Here is a 6,000-nt window from a genome sequence, read left to right on the forward strand (position 1 = left end):
CGAAGTAATCTTGTAAAAATGTTTTGTAAAAAACAAAGTATTGTAAATAGTCTTGATATTCTGTGACTCATTATTTTCATGTTAGAGTTTGTACATACTGGTTCAATAATAAAGTATCCTTAAACCAGATCAAGGAGTCGACTCATTTATTTCTTAAAGAAACATTTTTGCTGGGCACAGTGGCATGCACCTGTAGTCTCAGCTACTTGGGAGGCTGAATTTGAAAGATCACTCGAGTCCTGAATGTTTGAGACCAGCCTGGGCAACATAGCAAGGCCCTGTCTCCAACAAAATTTTAAAAAAAGAAAAGAAAAGAAACTTGATTGCATTTAAGAAGAAAAATGGACAGTTCCTGCTGCCAAGGAGATTTAAAAAGCCTCTTTCCATGTCAGTGGGAATGGAATTTGAGGTCTGGTAAATGTTAACAAGACAGCATTTCATCCTAATGAAAGTATCTTGGAGTTAGACAATCAACACTTCAGATTTCTATCATCATGTTTACAATTGTAACTTCTGATAGTTTTGGTGGTGTTTTAAGTCAGGGATATACCGTTTTAAGCTGTTTTTCTTTTGCCACCAATATTTATTCCTAAAATTGTAGATATATGCAATGCCGATAAGCATTCACCTGTATTTCAATAGTACTCAATTGTTTTTCAATACTACCTACTATGGTGAAAGCCTTTAAATCTCCAATATCTAAGTAGAGTTTTGAGAGGCTTGTACATCCCCACTTTGACATGCAATTGACCTATAACTGCTGATGAATTGGAAAAAATGCCTAAGGAAAAAAAGCGTAAGAAATAAAGGCTTTTAGGGTATTCACCGAAACAATACATATTGTACCCATTAAGTAATTTCTCTTTCCTCCCACCCTTCCAAGTATTTATTGTCAGTTATTCTACATTCTATGTCCATGTGTACACATTACTTAGTTCCCAGTTATAAATGAGAACATGTGGCATTTGTCTTTCTGTGTGTTATTTCAATTAAGATAATGGCCTCCATTCCATCCATGTTGCTGCAAAAGACATGATTGCATTCTTGTTTATGACTGAATAATATTCCATTGTGTATAAAGGGACCACTTATATGCTCTTGGTCATAATGTAAATTAACATGACCTCTATGGAAAACAGTATAGAGATTTCTCAACTAAAAATAGAACTACCATTTGACCAAGCAGCCTCACTACTGGGTATCTACCCAGAGAAAAAGTACCGTTATATGAAAAAGATACTTAACATGTTTATCACAGCACTATTCACAAGAGTAGAGATACGGAAGCAGTCTATCAAGGCTACCAGTGGAGGATTGCTTGACGCTTTTATGCCATCTTGAGGTTTACAGAAAGAATGGGGGCTCGGATCTTGGCAACACAATTTATGGGAGGGGGAGAAGAGAAGTCCTGACTAGCAAAGGTGGCCTTGTTATGCAGACGAAACCTCCCAGGTCGCAGCCTTTAGAGAGAATAGATGGTGACTGTTTCTTTCAGACCTTAAAGGTGTCAGGCTTTTAGTCAATTTTCCCTAGATCCAGACACCGGGCAGGGAGTGGGTGTCAGAGAAAGCCTGGCTGCAGCAATGCATCAATGCAGATTTTCTCTACATCCACAGATGTAAATTTCCCCCACAAAAGACAGCTTTGTAGGGCTATTTTCAGGCCCTCTGAACAGCCATCTCTAAATAAGTCAAAGAAGGGGTATGTGGGGGTGAAATGCTTTGATTTCTTTCAATGGCTGCTGCCGCCACCCTATAGCATGAGCACACATGCAAGTGGCCCCAGGCTTGACTCTCCCCAGTCCCTGAGGCCTGAATTTCCTGGGAGTTTTCTGGGAGTTCTTATCCACTCATTGTCTGAGGCTTCACCGAGCCAATCAGCTGCACAGCCTGGGCACCTCACACTGGTCTCCAACCTCCATTCTTCATCAAAGATCAGAGAGGCTAGGGCTACTGACCCAGGGATCGGGGGCTTGAAGTTTGCAATAAGAATCCAACTTCCTTCACATTCTTTTACTTCTTGAGCAACACCACAGGGTAAACAGGTTCTTAGGGCCAGTGGAGTGTCCTGGCAGGGACTGAAAACCCAAGAAATATTTTTAGTGTTGTTTCCATTGGGGAGGTATTTTTTATACAAATGAGTCCTGAGAATACAGCTTTGTTGTAAATTGGAGACAACTTTTACATATACCAGCCATTGATGGAGCATGGTATCAATGGAGAAAAAGCTGAGGGGATACAAGAAAATTTTTTAAAAGAGGCCAGGCATGATGGCTCACACCTGCAATCCCAGCACTTTGGGAAGCTGAGGCGGGAGGATCATTTGGTGCCCGCCTGGGCAACATAAAGAGACCACATCTCTGCAAATAAAATGGAAAATTAGCTAGACATGGTAGTGCATACTTGTAGTCCCAGCTACTTGGACGGCTGAGGCAGGAGAATCGCTTGAGCCCACGAGGTAATGGCTGCAGTGAGCTATGATCACATGATTGAGCTCCAGCCTGGATGACAGAATGAGACCTTGTCTAAAAAAAATAAAAATAAAAATTGTGCCCTCTCTTGTGCGGAAACACAGAGAGTATGCCTGCCTGTCCTTTCTCTGCCGTGGTATTCCTACCCAAAGTAAGGATTTTGCCACTCACTTCATGGTTACTATGAAGATGGTCATGTAACAGTGCTTGGAAAAATCCAAGTGTGTGTGTGTGTGTGTGTGTGTGTGTGTATGTGTGTCTAAAAATGTCAGATCGAAGACACCAAAAGCAATCCCAACAGAAGCAAAAATTGGCAAATGGGATCTAATTAAGAGCTTCTTCATAGCAAAAGAAACTGTCAACCGAGTAAACAGACAAACCAGAGAATGGGAGAAAATATTTGCAAATTATGCATCTAACAAAGGTCTTATATCCAGCATCCAGCACCGATAAGGAACTTAAACAAATATACGAGAAAAAAAAATCTCATTAAAAAGTGGGCGAAGGACATGAACAGACACTTTTCAAAAGAAGACATACACGTGGCCAACAAGCATATAAAACAAAGCCCAATATCACTGATCATTAGAGAAATGCAAATCAAAAACACAATGAAATATCATCTCACATCAGGCAGAATGGGTATTTTATTAAAAAGAAAAAAATAGCAGGTCCTGGCAAGGTTGCAGAGAAAAGAGAATACTTATACACTGTTGGTGGGGGTGTAAATTAGTTCAACCATTGTGAACAGCAGTGTGGCAATTCCTCAAAGAGCTAAAAACAGAAATACCATTTGACCCAGCAATCCCATTACTGCCTTTGTGTAGTATACACAGGAACAGAAAAGCCAATACCACATGTTCTCACTTATAATTGGGAGCTAAATGATGAGAACACATGAACACAAAGAGGAGAACAACAGATACTGGGACCTACTTGAGGGTGGAAGGTGGGAGGAGGCAGAGGATCAGGAAAAATAACTAATGAGTACTAGGCTTAGTACCTGGGTGATGGAATAATCTGTACAACAAACCTTTGTGACAAGAGTTTACCCATATAACAAACTTGCACATGTGTCCCTGAACCTGAAATAAAAGTTAAAAGAAGAAAAAGAAAATTGAGTGAATCACATAAAAAAATTGGAATGCCAAATCACTAAGGTGGGGGGAGGGGTGGAAGGTTTGTAATTCCTAAAACAATTTAGAGCAACTAATAGAAAATTGGGTTGGTTGTATTTCTACCAACACTTCTTGATATTCAATCCCTGGCAGTGATGGAATGAAATTTAGAAAAATATGAGGAAACTGAGCAGTTTTTGTAAGATCTGTGTAATAGAAGGTTCTAATCTACAGAGGACACAGTAAGAAAAATTTGGAAAAGCAAAATCTAAGAATGGAAGCAAAATAGAATTAAGAGGGCATTTAGAAAGTAAGGCAAAGAAAGAATAAGATAAGGGTGGGGAGAGAAGGAGAGACCTTGAAACCAAGGACGTAAGTACTGAAGACTACAGTTCTTTTGCATCATAACTAAGGACCAGAGGTCTGATTTAGATGCCACAGCAAATTTTGAAATGGGAACACTGTAGAGTAAATGTTACTGAGTGAATGTTACATATATTCTATACATGAAATTCAAGTAGTTGGGGGAACTAGAACTGATAAGGAACAATGTGCAGTCCAGGGCTCCCTGTGTTCTGTAAAATTTAAATTCAAATCCAAGTCTTATGTTACTTGTCAATCTCTTTAAAGGAGTCTCTCCCTCTCTCTCTCTCTTTTTTTTACTTTTTGAGAAAATTGAGAATTTTGAGAAAATTGTAGATTCACATGCAATTGTAAGAAATAATAGAGATTATGAATTATCCTGAACCCTTTATTTAGTTTCCCACAATGGTGACATCTTTCAAAACTACAATATAGTATCACAACCAGGAAATTGACATTGATACAAACCATATCCTTTATTCAGATCTCATAGGTTTTATATACACACAGTTGTGTGCGTGTGTGGGTGTCTGTATGTACTTGGTTCTATTCAATTTTACACACAAATTATTTGCAATCTGTTTATACAAATGAGTCACTGTGTTTTAAGTAGATAAGCATCTAGGGGACACACAGTGACTTAAAGAAATTAGTTTTAAGGAGGTATTGCATATTTTTGCACATTGCCCTAGGGCTGAGTGCCATTTACTTTGTGCTGATTTTAACTTATAACATTCTAGGAATGATCGACTCAATATGCACGTGATGCCATCTTCAATTTCTGCCCGTGAATTGTTTCATAAACTAGCCAAGCACATAACAAGTCTGTTTAGAAAAATCCATCTTGTCCAAGGAAACAAAATGTTTGAGTATGTAAAATCTATAGATTTGAAAAATCATTTCACTGAGAGAAATCCTGCTGCACGTTTATAGCCTAGACGTGGATTTGAGAAAAGAAAAAGAACAGTGAAATCTTTATTGGTTAGAAAACTAAAGATTGCCCAAAGTAGAAAGAATAATCGAGTTTCAGATTAAGGTAATACTTAAAGATTGAGTTTTGCACAATTGACTCTGATTATTAGCACGACTCTGACCCTGGGTCAGAGGCTTTCAAAACTGGCTGCCTATTAGAACTCCCAGGGGAGCTTTTAAGACGTCCAGTGTCCTCTGGCACCTTAAGATCAGGAGAGAAGTATGGACATTGAACATTAGTGCTAGTTTAAAGGGTCCCCAGGTGCTTCTAACATGTGCCCAGTGCCGCAAACCACTCTCCCAGACCCTCAGAAGCTATTGAATGATAAATGTTAGAAACATTCCTGCTTGCAGAGCTAAAGAAGCAAAAAGTCATATTGAAGCATCGCATTTTTATCTCAGTGCACCAGAATATGTTGAAGTTTTTCTCCTCAAATTCCCTGGATTACGTTATATATAAAGACATAGATGCAGACATGAAAATGCATGCAAATGCATACACATGTAGATAAATATAGGTATAGCTACCACAGGCATCTTCCTTTCAATCTTCTTTTGAGTATAATTGGGAATTTATCCTGAGAAATACTGACAAAATATAGGGCTAGGCAAATATAATTTGGGATGCTGTAGAGTGTCATTAGTAGAAACGACTTCTGTTTTCCGAGCCTTGTGAAATAGCTTTCAAAGGGCAGCTGGTAGTGATTTAAGGGCAGTCACAGAGACAGCCAATTAGCATTGATCAGTCATTATACTTAGAGCACCAGACTATCATGCAATACAAAACTGATGCCGACTTGACCTTTCCATCCCCTGTGTTTCCTTCCCCATCTCAAACAGCAGCCAATCAAATGCAATTGGCTTCATTATGAATAATGGGAAGCATCTTACATTCTTTTGTAGGGTGGTCCACCTCGGTATGGCACAGGATGGTTCACAAAGCCCTGCCTGTAGCTTTTTGTAGTTTACTTGAGAGACCACTAATAAAATGAACCTCTACAGCTAACATGTACTGAGGAACCACTAATTGTAAGGTACACTAAGTGTATTACTGATATTCCTTTATTCATTTCTACA

This window comes from Piliocolobus tephrosceles, chromosome Y (assembly GCF_002776525.5).
Source record: "Piliocolobus tephrosceles isolate RC106 chromosome Y, ASM277652v3, whole genome shotgun sequence".
Classification (NCBI taxonomy): domain Eukaryota; kingdom Metazoa; phylum Chordata; class Mammalia; order Primates; family Cercopithecidae; genus Piliocolobus; species Piliocolobus tephrosceles.